Here is a 16265-nt window from a genome sequence, read left to right as displayed (position 1 = left end):
TGATGACCTTGGGCAAGATCTAAATTCAAAACACATTATGCTATAATCACTTAGAATCATTGAATAGTACAGCACAGGAGGCAGCCATTCAGCCCATCAAGTCTGTGCTAGCTCTTTCGAAGAGCAATCCAGTTAGTCCCACTCACCCGCTATTTCCCCATATCCCTGCAATTTTTTCTCCTTCAAGTATTTATCCAATTCCCCTTTGAAAGCTACTGTATAACCTGTATCCACCACCCTATCAGGCAGTGCATTCCAAATCCTAACCACTCTGCATTAAAAAGATTTCCCTCATGTCACCTATGGTTTATTTGCCAATCACCTTAAATCTGTGCCCTCTGGTTATCGACCCTTCAGCCATTGGAAACAGTTTCTCTTTCTTGATTTTAAACACCTCTATCAAATCTCCTCTAAGCCTTCTCTGCTCTGAGAACCACCCCAGTCTATCCACATAACTCTAATCCTTCATCCCTGGAACTATTCTAGTAAATCTCTTCTGTATCCTCTCCAAAGCCTTCATGTCCTTCCTACATTACACATCCTTCCTACATTCCTTTCCCACATTACAACAATGACTACACTCCAAAAGTACTTCATTTGCTGTAAAGCACTTTGAGACGTTCGGTGGTTATGAAAGGCGCTATATAAATGCTAGTCTTTCTTTCTAAAGGTGTGGTACCCAGAAGTGGACACAATACTCCAGCTGTGGACAAACTAATGTTTTAGTAGTGGAACTAGTCTCACGCTTTACCATCAAAAAAAAGACTTCCATTCAGATGAGAAACAATTAGGAAATTGCTATAAACGTTGCCACTGTTGCCACTCAAATGTATATTGAGTGCTTATTTAAAGGGGTAAAGGCAGCGTCTGGTATAGCATCAAACCATATGACCAGAAACCATCCAAATTCGAGTTAACTGACCTTATAGCCAGAGTATTTTTAAGGGATGCTACAACTTGTGTCAGCACCCCTAGGGAGGTGATAAATGAGCCTGGACTCTCATCCCTGACTATTATCCAACGACTTCCCCGGCAAGTGCATAGAAGCCAGGTCCCTTTTTTTCCCCCCAAATGATAAATATTAAAATTACCCCCAGTATCTCTCTTTGTTTTCCTATCACTCTGCCTCGTCTTTTTTTACGCCCCGAAACAACTCCAACGCTCTCTAAATGCCTTGTACCCGCTAATTCTCCCTTTTTCTCACTATGTCTCTCTCTTTCTCCCCTTAACCTCTCACCTCATTGAGATCTGAAACCAGACTTGGGGCTCCAGCTTTCTAATACCAGAAATGATTTTGGGTCTCCCTGTATGGAAAAGAGAGAGCAGGAGCTGGCAGGTTTGAGTGGAAAGAGAAAGAGATGGCCTGGGGCGAGATTCAGTTGGAGGCTAGTCTCTGTTGCCCATGTGACCAATAACGCACTGGCCAAATCAGATTTATGAACATGACAGATCCCATGAGAATACAAGAAATAGGAACAGGAGTAGGCCATACGGCCCCTCAAGCCTGCTCCGCCATTCAATAAGATCATGATTGGTCTTATACTTCATCTCCACTTTCTTGCCCTGTCGCCACATGCCTTGATTTCCTCGGTGACCAAAAATGTGTCAATCTCAGTCTTGAATATACTCAGCGACTGAGCATCCATAGCTCTCTGGGGTAGATAACTCCAAAGATTTACAACCCGGAGTGAAGTCATTTCTCCTCATCTCCGTCCTAAATGGCCGACCCCTTTTGGCAACCTTTTAAATTTATATTGATATGCAGTATACCTACGTAAATAAATAGCTTTGGTAAATCACAATATTAACACAAACCACTCGATAAATAACGCATGAGGCATGCTGTTCATTAAAAGAGCAGTGTTTAGACAGGGTGTGAAATTTGGTCGCTGTTTGGCACGGTAACGTTTTACTTTTAGAAAATTTAGCGCCCGGCGAGATGCCTTGCCAACTTGTGTGAAATTCGACATTTTCACTCCAGGAGTGAAGGGACGGTAAATGAGGCGCTAATGGTCTCCGCTGGGGACTGCAGGGGTGCTATTCACAAGACACTTGCCCAATTTCAGCTGAGTTCCGTTCAGCAATGAGCTTTCAATTCTTGACTCCAGCTCCATTTGGTTCTTAATGATTCTAACCTGCTGCAGCTCGTTTTCAGCATCGCTGAGCTTCAGTCAGTGATCTGTGGACCTGAGGACAATTGCGAAATGGCTACTGGTAATCCCCCTTCAAGGGAGAAAGCCACACGATTTAATCATGTGGCTCTGGAGGCATTGATGGGGGCACTGGAGACAAGGAGGGCGTCTCTGATCCCTGCATAGGGAAAGAGGCCATCTCCACAGGCTTTCCGGGCCATGTGGCAAGATGTGGCCCAGGAGGTGTTGGCCAGCACAGTGGTGCAGAGAAGCCTCATCCAGTGCAGGAAAAAAATTCAACAACCTCTGTCGGGTGGTGAAGGTGAGTATAAGCCCACACCTCCTCCATACCAGCCTCTCGACCTCTGTTTGTGTACACTGTGCGAACCACCACTTCACCACTACTCAACCACCCAGCATCTGCAGATACTCACACCCTCATCTCACGCTTTGCCTACATTCACAGCTATTCAACCACAGCAGGCATATCTTCCACATACATAGCTGGACTCTTACTCACACGAGTTCCTTTCTTTTGCAGACCATGATGCCACATAACTGACAGGAGCAGCAGAGGACTGGAGGGGGGGAACCTGAACTGCAGCCGCTGTCTGACCTTGAGGAGTGAGTGCTGGGGCTCATTGTCCCGCAGGTGGTGGGCGCCGTGGCCGGCAGAGACGTTGACCTCACTGGGGGCAACAACGGGTATCTTTATCCTCTCTCCTTTTCTCATTCCACTTCCCCCCCCCCGACATCAGAAGGTTCTATCACTTTCCAGCTCCTGATACTGCCTGCATTCCTTGCTCCATTCCTGCCCCACTGCCCTCAAGTTAATGCGAGTCATGCCATTTATGCTTTCAGATAACCAGGCAGAAGTGGTCGATCCTGCACCTGAGCACCCCCCCACCCCACCTCGCCCGCCCCCCCCGCCCCAGACTCTTCCCAGAGATTCTGCAGGGAGAGGAAGGGCTGGAGGAGGAGGAGGAGGATATGAGCACTGTGTCATTACTTCTCTCACCCACAGGCACCAGCTCAGATACTGGCACTACGTGTTCGTTAGAGGTTAGGCTAGTAGCGGGGTCTGCACTGAGTGATGCACTGGGGTCTAGTGGGCTGTAGCAAGGCCAAGAGGAAAGGGAACCTTGGAGCCAGCTCCCGAGAGCAAGTTCTGCTCCACAGGACTCAGATGAGGATGGGGATGAGGAGGCATTCACACAAAGGGTAATCGTCACGCACTCTGACATCATAGGTGCAATGGTAAGAGCCTCTCAGCAGTGGTGAGAGTGTGGAGGAGTCCGCCTCCAGTGTTGCACAAAACTCTGGCACACCATGGAATCCATCATTGCCAGTGTGCAGATGATGGTGGACTCCCAGAGAGACCGTGTGGTTCCAGACCTCATGACGCATGTCATGGGCGACATGGCAGCTACCACTGCAGCACAGGCAGAAGCAGACAATGGATGCTCAGACTGCTCTCATGCAGTCTCAGCTGGATGAAAAACAATATCTTGGTGCTGTCATGCAGTCAGTGAGTGCTGGCAGTGAGTCTTAGACTGCTCTCGTGCAGTCTCAGCTCAATGTCACGCATGATCCGACTGCTGCCATCACCGCTGGGTCCACCACAGTCCACCGGAGATCTCACGGTGTCGCAGCAGCCCACCAAACTGTGCTCCAGTAGATTGGTAGGGGTGCTGAGATGTTGCCCCGGGGGAGTGGCAGTGGGCCAATGGAGCAGGAACCTCTGGTCCTCTCAGGAAGACAGCATTCCTGAGCCCACCACTGCCACACCGCCAGTGCACTTTGTCCCTGGTGGTCAACCAGCCAGCCCGGACTGCTGCCCGGTCTGAGGTGGTGGTCGACAGCCAGGCCTTTCAGGCCCAGAGCTGGTCGAGAATGTCCTGCAAGACTGTCTGCAGTCGCTGGCCCTGACACACAGCAACCTTCCACCAGCCGTGCTGCAGCCACAAGGGACACACTGCATAGGAGCACTAGATTAGTTAAAGCAAAGGGGATATAAGGAAATGCACAAGGGTGATTATTAAATACATGATGAAAGCGTTTATTGGTGTGATATAAATTTGGATTGGAATGTTTAATCTTTGCTGTTGTCTCTTTCAGTTTTGGGGCTTTAGTAGGGAAGGGAAAATTGATGTGGTAATGGGGACGTCCAGAGGAGCTGGGAAATGGGATGGAATTCACTGCAACCAAACTCTGATGAGATGGTCGCGGACCTCCCTTGCAGAATCGCAATGGGCTCGCTGCCTCCTCTGTCGCTGCTCCTCCTCCTCTTGGTCCTCCTCCTCCTCGGGTGGTGCGGCTATGCCTGTGCCCTCATGATGGCAGGATATGCAGCAGATGACAACGAATAGGGATAGCCGCCCAGGTGAGTACTGGAGGACTCCTCCAGAGCTTCAGCACTCCGATGGTCTGCTGAATGATGTTCCTGGTGGCAGCGTGGCTCTCATTAAATAAGTGCTGGGCAGGAGTGGTGGGGTTGCGGAGGGGAGTCATGAGCCAGCTGGAGAGCGGATAGCCCTCGTCTCCGAGCAGCCAGCCGCGAGCTTGATGTGGTGGCTGGAACAAAGCTGGCACACTAGTCCGGTGCAGGATTAAGGCATTGTGGCTGCTGCCAGGATAGCAGGCATTGACTGTCATTATTCTGCGGTGTGGTCGCACACTAACTGTACATTCAGTGAGTGGAAGCCTTTGCGGTCATGGAAGACCTCAGGATTGTGATGCGGTGCCCGCAAAGCACTGATGCTGCTTCTCCCTGATCACGGTGAAGGCGATGTAGTCCCTCCTCCTCCTGTACAGAGCATCTGTGATCTCGCGGATGGAGCAATGGGCGGCACAGTGGGAGATGTTGGAGATGTCTCCTGTCACTCCCTGGAAGGATCCATTGGCATTGAAATTCAGTGTGTTGGTGACCTTGACTGCCACTGAGAGAGCCGTCTTCACCCTGGTTTGAGGTTCGAGGTCTGGTTGCAGCAGATGGCAGAGCTCAGTGACCACGTCCTTGCTGAAATACAGCCTTCAAACACACTTCCTCAGTGAAATTGATGTAGGAGAACTGCTGCCGGAATACCTGGGGAGGATTAGCCCTGTGATGCCTTCTTCCTCTGGCCACATTTTCCTGCCTTTCTCCCCGTCTTGCTCAGTGTCCTTCTCTCCGCATTTGTCTCCGCCCAAGTAGCTTCCAATGGTGACATCGGAGCAGGAGGTCGAGTGCCAACACAGGCCCCATGAATTTAAATAAATGTTGTGATTTCAAATCTGCCCTCAATGATACAAGGGAACAGTTAGGAGGTAGAATAGTCCTTGAAGACAAAATCACTGCAATCTGTCCACCAGTCACTCTGCCTGTGTGTTCGCAAGCTGCAAAGAGCAATGGGCGACAATTTTTTTTTTTCAAGGTGGCACCTTTAAATAGCACACCTCCAGCCGACTCCCGACTCTAACTCAACAGCTGAAGCTGTCGTTGTCACCGCCAGGCAGTAAGTGAGGGGGCACGGCCGAATTTTACTTCTGGGGCAGTAATTGGGCACTGCGCACGGCGATGAAGTCATCATCGCCATAAAGAGCTGAGTGGGGCGCTCCCGGCAGGAGCGAGGTGCAACCTCATGGTTCCTCCGCAAATCCCCCACCCAATTTTGCGAGGGATGTTGTTCTTGTGCCCTGTTAGGGCCGGCCGGAGGCACTAACAACAGACGCACAGGAGGCCAATTTCAGCCCCAATGCTTTCTGACCGTTTTGCTGAGGTCATGTGGTCGCTTCACAAAAGTTACCTGCCAGGAAGAAGAGATGGGGCCGGGATCTTATCGGAACACGTCTACGACAAGGCCAAGTTTAAAGTGAGCCTGTTCCAGGAGACCAGTTGTGTGTGATTGGAGCCAAGGGAAAGCAGAGAGCGGGAAGCTTGGCATCATGCAACAGGGCAGGCTCAACCTCATGCCATAGGCCTGTGGCGCCAGATTAAAGCAGGGTAAGGAAGGAGCCACGCGGCTCAGGTCATGGGACAGGCAGTGCTGAGGGTGGGCTTGGAGGCCAGAGATGTGGCGGCAGGAACAAGGGAAAGGCTGAGGCTTGTGCTGGGAGGGAATGGGGAGGACAGTACTGGGGCTGTAGAATGCGAGTTAAGCTGTCAGCATTGGGACTGGTCCCAGAAAGATAGCTATAGATGAAGTCTACTTAAGTCAAAGTCATCTTTTGCTCAAAAAAATAATGGAATTATCCAGTGAATCGAGCAAAGCAATTTTAATAAAACAGCACTGGAATAGTTTTTGGTCTGATTGCAATTCAATTAATACATAATTTAAATTAACTTGCATTTAACATAGTAAAACATCCTGAGGCACTTCACTGGAACAGTAACAGAATTTGACAGCAAGCCATATAAGGAGGCAACCAAAAACTTGGTCAAAGAGATAGCTTTAAGGAGCACCTTAAAGGAGGCGAGAGATATGGCGAGGCAGATGGGTTTAAAGGCAAAAATTCCAGACCGTAGGACCCAGACAGCTGAAGGCACTGCCACCAATGGTGGAGTGATTAAAATTGGGGATGTGCAAGAGGCCAGAATTGGAGGAGCGCAGAGATCTCGGCGGGCTGGAGGAGGTTACAGAGGGAGGGAGAGGCCACAGAGGGATATGAACTCAAGGATGAGAATTTTAAAATCGAGGTTCTGTCGGACCGGAAGCCAACATATGCCAGCGAGCACACGGGTGATGGGTGAACAGACTTGATGCTTTGAATTAAGAGTAATAGATGGCAGGTAGTTTTTAAAATGAAGAGTTGGGGGTAAATGACTGGAAATTCAGCATTTACATGGTGCCAGGGCATGCGGGTGGACAGATAGACAGTTTCTTAACCGATAAGGGGATAAGGGGTTATGGGGAGCGGGCAGAGAAGTGGACCCGAGTCCATGATCAGATCAGCCATGATCTTATTAAATGGCGGAGCAGGCTCAAGGGGCCCGATGGCCTACTACTGCTCCCATTTGTTATGTTCTTATGGTCTTATATTATCCTCACTGGAGTTAAGAAAGGAAACTCTGGGAACCCTGAGAGAATTTCCGGGCCATGTTCTTTACATCACTTGTGACAACATCGACAATGATGAGTAATGCCGAAGTCTGTATACCAAACTGTACTGTACTAAAACAGGCCGCGGAGATCTTGTGCAGTATGCACATATACATAAAATAATATCTTTCTATTAAACAGTGATGCCATCTACTGAACTCAGCAATGATTTCACCTCTTCAACATGAGCAGACTTAACTTATTTGATGAAACAATTTTATAAAATGTTCCAGAACACAGGAAAAATAAATGAGGTAAGAAAAATCAACAATGAAAACTGTAGAGATGTAATTGTGGCTTGCTCAACTTTGTTGTATTTGTCAAGGATAGTCCACAATTCTCAGTAAACAAGATAAAGGGACATAATTTTTTTTTAATGATGATGATAATAAAAAAGTGTTGAATTATTCTGGATTCTGTACTTGTGGAAGTTAGAGTAAAAGCTTTTACCTTCATTCCTAAAGAGGAGGTGCCATTTATTAATTAAAACCAAAATTAGTGGATCTCACGTGGCGTTGCTCACGGTAGTTTGAGGTATGAAGCAAGCGGGCCGAGAAATGTATGGGTGTGTATGTGGGGGCAGGGGGGGGGGGGGCGAGAAATGTATGGGTGTGTATGTGGGGGCTGGGGGGGGGGGGGGCGGGGGGAGGACAGAGTACATGTCCTTCACCTGAATAGTGAGGCCTGAAGAGGGCCTGATATTGGGCCTTGGGCCACATTTTAAATGGAGCCGGAGGGGGAGGATAGGAGGCTAAAGGGTGAGTGTAGGAGGCCAGGGGTCAGAGGTAGGATGCCGAGGATTGGAGCAGGATGCCAGGGATCGGGGGTCGAAGGTTCGGGCAGGAGGCCGGGGGTTGGGGCAGGAGGTCGGGGATCGGGTGTCGGGGGTCGGGGCTGGAGGCCAGGAGCAGCAGCAAGCTTTCTTTAAATATGGAGTTTAATTGTTTGGTGACTGAACTACACAGGATTCGAACAATCCGAACTGAGTTGCTGTTTCAGTAGCATGTCAGATCTCAAGATGAAATGTCTTCCTCTTTTTAAAAAAAAAAGTGTTTCTTTTAAAAGTACAAAGCTACAAACATTGTGTCGGGGAAGGGAGTTCCTCTGTACATTCCAAATCACTTGCTTCTTTGCAAGAGACTTGTCTCGAATAAATCTGCCTAAAATTAAGCATGACGGAGAAAGTACGATAAGGAAATACAGACACATGCTATTCAAAAAATACAATAAATAATATTAGATAAGAGTTTGTATTTCCAATTCCAATCAGCCTGAGCTCCTTCCACCCGGTCATACTGGGCCGTGTGACATTTGCTGCCTGTGAAACTGTTCTGGGCCACAGGCGAGTGAGAAAGCAGGGTTGCATTTCACTGAGCCCACAGACACTGAAAATAGCAAGTGGTTCACACCAACTTGTCCAAATTCTATCTACACTTCCAATACAAACAATTCAAATGATGACTATTATTTGAATCCACTGCTTTTACCCTGGCAGGTTGTTGGAGAATTACAATACAGGGTTTTAGTGATCCTGTCACTGACTTGGGAAAATCAAGAAACTCTGCTCTTTTAAATCGGTCACACCTCACTAATCGCATCTTTTTTTCAAAAAAATCTAAACTGTGACATCCGATAGTTATTTATCCAGTTAGAGAATCCTGCAGGGGAAGAAAAGATGATTTTAACCTCAATAAAACAATAACTTGGTTTCGGTCTCAGTGAAATGACACAAGAAATGTATAAATTCTCATTAATTGGCCTTGATAATGTGTCAGACAGCCATACTGTAGATCTTCCAATGATCGAATCACGCAGCCAGCACTCTCTCGATATGCTGACTAAGGCATCAGCAGCTTTCAATAGTTCAATCTTACTGCTCCTGTATTTACATGATCGTGCTCTGCAGTGTTTTTAAAAAGCATTTTTTTTTTTTTTTAAACGCCAGCTTGACAAGCTGCTTACAGCGTTGGATCTGATAAAAACACATGACATTGGTCTCTGTAATCCAGAACTGCTAGTAATCTGACAATTCAACACAGTGACAACTTTATATTTCTTATCAACAAACAAAATTAAGCTTTCACACCATACAGGTCTTTAAATAAATTCAAGTTTTCCTTAATTATGCCATTCTATTTACAATTGCAATCACAGTGCACAGCTATCGATGTTAATCTAGTGCTAGTTACTGTCAATTGTCGAGTACAGTGATAGCTCCTGCCAGGCACTCGTAGGCTCCTAAATGTAGCCACAGCCAGTGTTCAGCCATGTAAGCCGAATAATATTTCCGATTGCAATCCAACACAGCATCTTCTTTATTTTTCACTTGTCATTTCTTACCATGTGCTCTTCCACGGGGTCCTTGAAATGCCGTGTCACCTATTTTGGAAAACCTGATGCAATGCAACAAGCAATGTCCAGAAAGAACTCATTACAGGAAGAACACCCCCCCCCCCCCCATACTAGGAAACACAGTAAACCACACCCAAATTAGTCACAGTGATTTGTCAGTCTATTCCCAGCAGCTTCCAGGAAACAAGTATCGAATCTCTCACACAGCTGCCAAACTGACCGTTATCACACCACTGCCGACTTGCTTTTAGATAAAGAACTGAAGTACAAGCAGAGGAAAGATTTGCACCAGATCTTTTGCACTGCTTTAACACAAAATCACAGGCTTTCAGTTCCTCAAGGTTTGAGATTAAAATGTTTCCTATTATATTCTAACACTTCACCCAAAAATTCTGTTACTTGCGAGTCCGGAAAGATTTTGGCTCAGAATTTGCTGCAGCAGTGCGTAGAGTTTAACGTGCCCCTGCACCCTTCAGCTCAAAAAAAAATTGTCCACAAAGTTGCTGAAAGTGTGAGCTGATAACGGCCCAGCGAGGGAAACCGGGCATCTGGGACCCGAGTGAACAGCACAAGAAACTGTGGGGCACAAAATTGCCCCTTTATTGTGCCCCGTTTTTGCCAGCGGTAGGCACTAACGGGCGTGGTTGCCTTTTCGCCCGGAGGCAGGCGGCGATGGCACCTGGGGAAAAATTGACTGAGATTTTGGGGGCAATTTGGAGTTGGCGCCGTGCCCCTTGATTGATGCCCCAGGCCGGTGCACACCCAGTGATGATGTCATCGGCGTACACGCCGACCCCTCACCGTCCCGCACCAATCCCTTTGCACCCCGCGGGGGAAATTGCCCAGTGGGACGCAAGGCTGGCGCAGGGTGCTGACATCCACCCGGAGGACCCCTTAAATGGGAGGCCCTGTGCTTGCCCTGGACCGTCATTTTTTTTTGTCGGACGACTTTTTCGTTGGCCCGACAACGGCGGCCCTCGTCTCGACCAGGCTGTCATCATGCAGCCCCGCACCCAGTGGCGTCCACCAAAGGGCCATGCACAGTCCGCAGTGGCCCTCCCCTTTAAATGAAGGGGAGGGGTGTTGTGCCATGGAGCAGTCGCGAAGCGCTGACCTCAGGAGCGCCCCTCCAACGAGGTGGAGCATCTGAGACAGCACTCTGCCTCGTTTGAGGGGCGCAAAGGGCAATTCCATGCCGGGGGCGGGACTTTCGGCCCGGGCGTTAACTGACCCAGACCCAGGTTAGCGGCCCTGGATATACCACCAGAGCAATTTCGGCCCATTTATCTGCTTAACCAATCAGATTGAAGGATTGGGAAATAAACAGTGGAAGGACTGAAGGAGGATGAATTAAATGGGGCTAATTCGATGTCAAATCAGGTACAGAAAGAGAAAGAGAGGGGGAAAGAAAGATTGGGTTAAGGGAAAGAGAAAACAAAGAGACAGAGAGGAAAATAATAAAAAAAAAAATACATTTTTAAAATATGCCCAAAACATTCAAAACCTGATGGAATGAAACTCCACATTTATAAATAGTTAATTTTCGGTGCCAGTGAGGTTGACTGCCAGTCACTAACAATTATGTCGTTAAAAGCATGCTTACGCCTGTGATGACAAGACTAAACTTTTTGTGGAGTGTTTAAATGGCAATTAATGGGCAAATGCAGCAAGTTCCTAAAAAGAACGGGGAGGCTAAGGGTGAGTTGCTGTTTTCGTAAAGTTAACGGCGGAGCAGCAGATCTCTGACAGCAACTTTTGGATATTCACATTTAACTATGTAGCTGTTCCTCGTCTGAAGTTGCTGCACCATTTACCCATAAATAACGGCGAGCGCCATTAGCCTTGCCATTTTTTTGACAGTAAATTCTGGCCCTGTAGGCTACATTTTCCAGGGGGTCAGCGGGTGGGATCGGTGGCTGGTCGGGTGGCAAAGTGTATTTTCCCCCCAACAGGTCGGAACCCCGCTGTGAACCCACCACCACCACACACCTTTCCCATCTCGCGTCTGTCAGCCCTAACCAAACCCGACACATAGCGGCGGGTTCACAGCGGGGACCCAAACATATAGGGCCCAAGTTTCCACATGATTTGCGCCTGATTTTTTTTTTTTTTTTTTAGGAGCAACTGGTGGAGAACGGACTATCTTAGAAATCGCAATTCTCCACATTTTCTTTTCTGCAGTTCCAGTCAGGTAGAACAGTTCCACTTTGGAACAGAATTTTTTCTTCAAAAGGGGGCGTGTCCGGCCACTGACGCCTGATTTGAAAGTTTCCACAGTGAAAACGTACTCCAAACTAACTTAGAATGGAGCAAGTGAAGATTTTTGTAGAACTGAAAAAACCTGTTCTACACATTAAAAAATCAGGCGCAGGTTACAAATTAGGCGTCCAGAACGAGGTGGGGAGGGGGAAGGGAAGTCATTAAATTCTATAATAAATCCTTATTTATACTTCTACAAATATTATACAAATAAATCCAACCTGAATAAACATTTATAAGCAAAGAAAAGATTAAATAAACCATCTTCCTACCTGTGTGAAAGTGCTTCAGCCATCGTTCGTTCCCGCGGCACGGGGAGGGGGGGGAGCTGTTCTGTTCATTCCCAAAGGGGGGGGGGGGGGGAGTTGTTCCGTTCGTTCCCGACGGCGGGCGGAGTTGGGGAGGGAAACGGCTGCCTAAACTTTGAGGCTTCCTGCACCTTCTCACTGCTGCAAGAAGCCTCAGTGCTGATCATGGAAGGGCAATGTGCTTTTATTAAAAAATGTTCAAAAATTAAACAGCTACAAAGAACTACAAAAATGGCCGAGTGCCAATGTTTCCTTCGCACTGCGCGTGCGCGAACGCTCCAACGCGCACGCGCAGCGTTGCCGGCAGGAAAAAAACTAATTTAAATGGTACCCGCCCCCTCCCACTTACAAAATCGACGTGAGTGTAGGCTCCGCCCCCCAGGCGCTGCGCCAGGCAGACAAGGAGCTGCAAAGCGCTCCAGAATAGTGCATTTTTTTTTAGGCGCCGTTTTAGGCGCGAAAAATGGGCGCCCAGCTCGGATGGGCGCCCGTTTTTTATCGTGTGGAAACTTGGGCCCATAATTAGTGGCTTGTTTACAGCCACATAAGATTTCATTTCAGCTCACTTCCTGCATTTGGTTGCGGACTACGTCTGTGAAGCTGAGGCGAGAGGTCAGCTTCAAATGTCAAGTAAAAGCTCCCACCTTACAGTGATACCTTCCCTCACTGACAAACTCTTCCTCACAACAGATTCACCATGCTGCAAATCTTAACACAAGTCTCCATCTAGTCTGGCCTCATTACCTGCCATCTATTCCATCTGCATGGGTGCTCTTTATACTCTCTCACCTTGGTCCTCAGAATCCCAACTATTTGCAATCTACATTAACGACTTGGAAGAAGGGACTGAGTGTAACGTAGCCAAGTTTGCTGATGATACAAAGATGGGAGGAAAAGCAATGTGTGAGGAGGACACAAAAAATCTGCAAAAGGACATAGACAGGCTAAGTGAGTAGGCAAAAATTTGGCAGATGGACTATAATGTTGGAAAGTGCGAGGTCATGCACTTTGGCAGAAAAAAGTCAAAGAGCAAGTTATTATTTAAATGGAGAAAGATTGCAAAGTGCCGCTGTACAGCGGGACCTGGGGGTACTTATGCATGAGACACAAAAGAATAGCATGCAGGTACAGCAAATGATCAGGAAGGCCAATGGTATCTTGGCCTTTATCGCAAAGGGGATGGAGTATAAAAGTTGGGCAGTCTTGCTACAGCTATACAAGGTATTGGTGAGGCCACACCTGGAATACTGTGTGCGGTTTTGGTTTCCATATTTACGAAAGGATATACTTGCTTTGGAGGCAGTTCAGAGAAGGTTCACTAGGTTGTTTTCGGGGATGAGGGGGTTGATTTATGAGGAAAGGTTGAGTAGGTTGGGCCTTTACTCATTGGAGTTGAAAAGAATGAGAGGTAATCTTATCGAAACGTGCAAGATGATGAGGGGGGTGACAAGGTGGATGCAAAGAGGATGTTTCCACTGATGGGGAGATTAGAACTAGAGGGCATGATCTTAGAATAAGGGGCCACCCATTTAAAACAGAGAGGAGGAGGAATTTCTTCTCAGAGGGTTGTAAATCTGTGGAATTTGATACCTCAGAGAGCTGTGGAAGTTGGGACATTGAATAAATTTAAGACAGAAATAGACAGTTTCTTGAGCGATAAGGGGATAAGGGGTTATGGGGAGTGGGCGGGGAAGTGGACCTGAGTCCATGATCAGATCAGCCATGATCTTATTGAATGGCGGAGCAGGTTCGAGGGGTTGTATGGCCTACTCCTGTTCCTATTTCTTATGTTCTTATGATCAGTCCCAATACCAGGCACACTAGCAGCACCAACACCAAAACCAACCTTCTTCACAATCACCTGACGCTGCACAGGAAAAGGGGTTTCAGCACCTGACCACATTGCTGCCCGGGATGGCCTCACCATGGCCAGATTTACTTCAATTGATGCTGTACATCCTGGCTGCCACATGATGGACCAGGTTGGCACCACCCCACACCAACACCATAAAGCATCTATACAATGGCCAAGCCATTTCTTTCACATTCATCACCATTGTGGGGGCACTGTTATGCCTCATCATTCACTGCAACTCACTAAGCCACTTCCAAAGGTGCACACAAATCTGTTCAAAAACAGTGTTGAAAATACAGGTTTCAATGTTTGATACCACATTAACAGAAACTTTGTGAACATTGCATAAAACACCCAAATGCCTACCCTTGTGTGTTGTTAGTTGGTATGATTGAACTAGGATGAGGATGAGTGTGAGGGGTGGCTAGTGAGATGGGGATGTGATACTGTAGATAGAGAGGGTTGGGTGGAGGGGTGATAAAGTGTAACATCCCCACTGGCACCTGGGAAGCCCTTCCCCTAAACCTCCCAAAGTAGAGGAAGAGCATTCAGGAGGGCGCTGAGCACCTCGAGTCTCGTCGCCGAGAGCATACAGAAACCAAGCGCAAACAGCAGAAAGAGTGTGCGGCAAACCAGACTCCCCACCCACGCTTTCCTTCAACATTGTCTGTCCCACCTGTGACAGACTGTAATTCCCGTATTTGACTGTATAGTCACCTGAGAACTCATGTTTAGAGTGGAAGCAAATCTTCTTCGATTTCAAGAGACTGCCTATGATGATATGGAGAGAGTCATGGGAGAGCCTGGGTGCAGCCCTGTGCCTTTCTGCAGTGCTTGTCAGTGTTTGCAGCACATCAATGCTGTAGAACACTGACTGCACAAATGTCAAACTAAATTTGGACATGGCCCCTTTAAGGAAACCAGCTGATGACATGTCATCAAATGATGTCACAAGATCAGCTTCCTCCAATTGGCCAGGAAGTGTGCTGGGCAGGCTTAACAAGCCCAATCTAGGGAAATTCATTTCAGAGGCTGGGATGGAGACAGCAGTGGGATTGGGACCTGCCATCGACATCACCGAGGTCCTAAAATGCAGCTGTAGTTCCTGCTTCAGGAGGTCAACAATTTTTCCTTTCAAACCGACATATAATCCTACACTTGATCCTACAGTGGACCTCAGGTGGTGCAATAGTAGCAATTTTAAAGTACAGGTGGACTGATTCGACTGGATCTCTTGCAGTCAGCCTAGTTATGGGAATTAACTGACAGCGTTCTCTCTCAGTCCAACATCCCCAGCATCGATCGAGGCATTGATCACGCTCAATCCGCTCCGATGATACTAGACTCCCGAAACCAGCTCAGAGTTCTGTCACGGCAAAGGAATCCCAGGGCAGAGAAAATGCTTCAAGGACGCCCTCAAAGCCTCCTTGAAAAAAATGTAACATCCCTATCGACTTGTGAATCCCTGGCCCAAGACCACCCAAAGTGGAGAGGAAGCATCCGAGAAGGCACCGAACACTTCGAGTCTCTTCGCTGGGAGCATGCAGAAGCCAAGTACAAAGAGCGGAGGGAGCGACTGACAAACCAAGCACCCCACCCACCTGTCCTGTCAACCATCACCTGCCCCACCTGTGACAGAGTCTGTAGATCCCGCATTGGACTCATTCGTCACCTCAGAACTCAGGGTGGAAGCAAATCATCCTCGACTTCGGGGGACTGCCTAAGGAGGAAGAAATTCCTTTATATCTATGTTTTATGGGGCAAACCAAATAAATGGCAGTGCCTAAAAGCAGTGGCACAAAACCTTCGCAACAACTGAGTGGGGAAAAGAAATGCGTGAAAAAATCCTGCCCGTTTTCAATTTCCTAATTTAGAACAAGCTTATGCATATTATTTAATTGCATCAGTGTATATAACATAGTCAAAGCCTAAAGTATTTTTAAAAAGATAGCGAGTTTGGTATTTCAATTATCTTTAATTTATTCTTTAACTGTTGAAAATGAAATGTTTTAATTAAATACTTCAAGATTCAACTTTACCAAATGACTCTTGCTTTGTTGCTGCTCGCACAAAATTAGTTTCTTGTACAAACACAAGACGTAAATCAATTAATTAAAGCCAGATCAATCTTTTCAAACTCTCTCCGGAGCATATTTAACGGCTTAGTACTAGTCATTTACCACTCAAGATCTGAATCAGAATAAGCCATTTCCTGCTTCATTAGTTCAACAGATGTGACCCTCGGTTTTATACAAAGCACGAACCAGAATGTTAGCAGCAA

At 47.4% G+C, this 16265-nt stretch overlaps 1 protein-coding gene across 3 annotated transcripts in view; it reads right to left on the bottom strand.

The window, feature by feature from the left end:
* Window positions 1–16265, bottom strand: part of septin12 (septin 12) — a 429590-nt gene that overhangs the window by 227455 nt on the left and 185870 nt on the right. The window contains exon 1 of one of the 3 annotated variants that reach the window (XM_070901066.1): window positions 9551–9652. The exons of 1 other annotated variant lie outside the window; for it this stretch is intronic. The gene's annotated coding sequence lies outside the window, so the exon portion shown is untranslated. Of the gene's footprint in view, window positions 1–9399; window positions 9494–9550; window positions 9653–16265 lie in introns of those variants that run through there. One more of the 3 variants, XM_070901070.1, reaches the window with a different exon arrangement.

This window comes from Pristiophorus japonicus, chromosome 15, assembly GCF_044704955.1.
Source record: "Pristiophorus japonicus isolate sPriJap1 chromosome 15, sPriJap1.hap1, whole genome shotgun sequence".
NCBI lineage: Eukaryota > Metazoa > Chordata > Chondrichthyes > Pristiophoridae > Pristiophorus > Pristiophorus japonicus.
The sequence above is the reverse complement of the archived record's forward strand: the minus strand, read 5'-3'. Positions and strand labels throughout refer to the sequence as shown.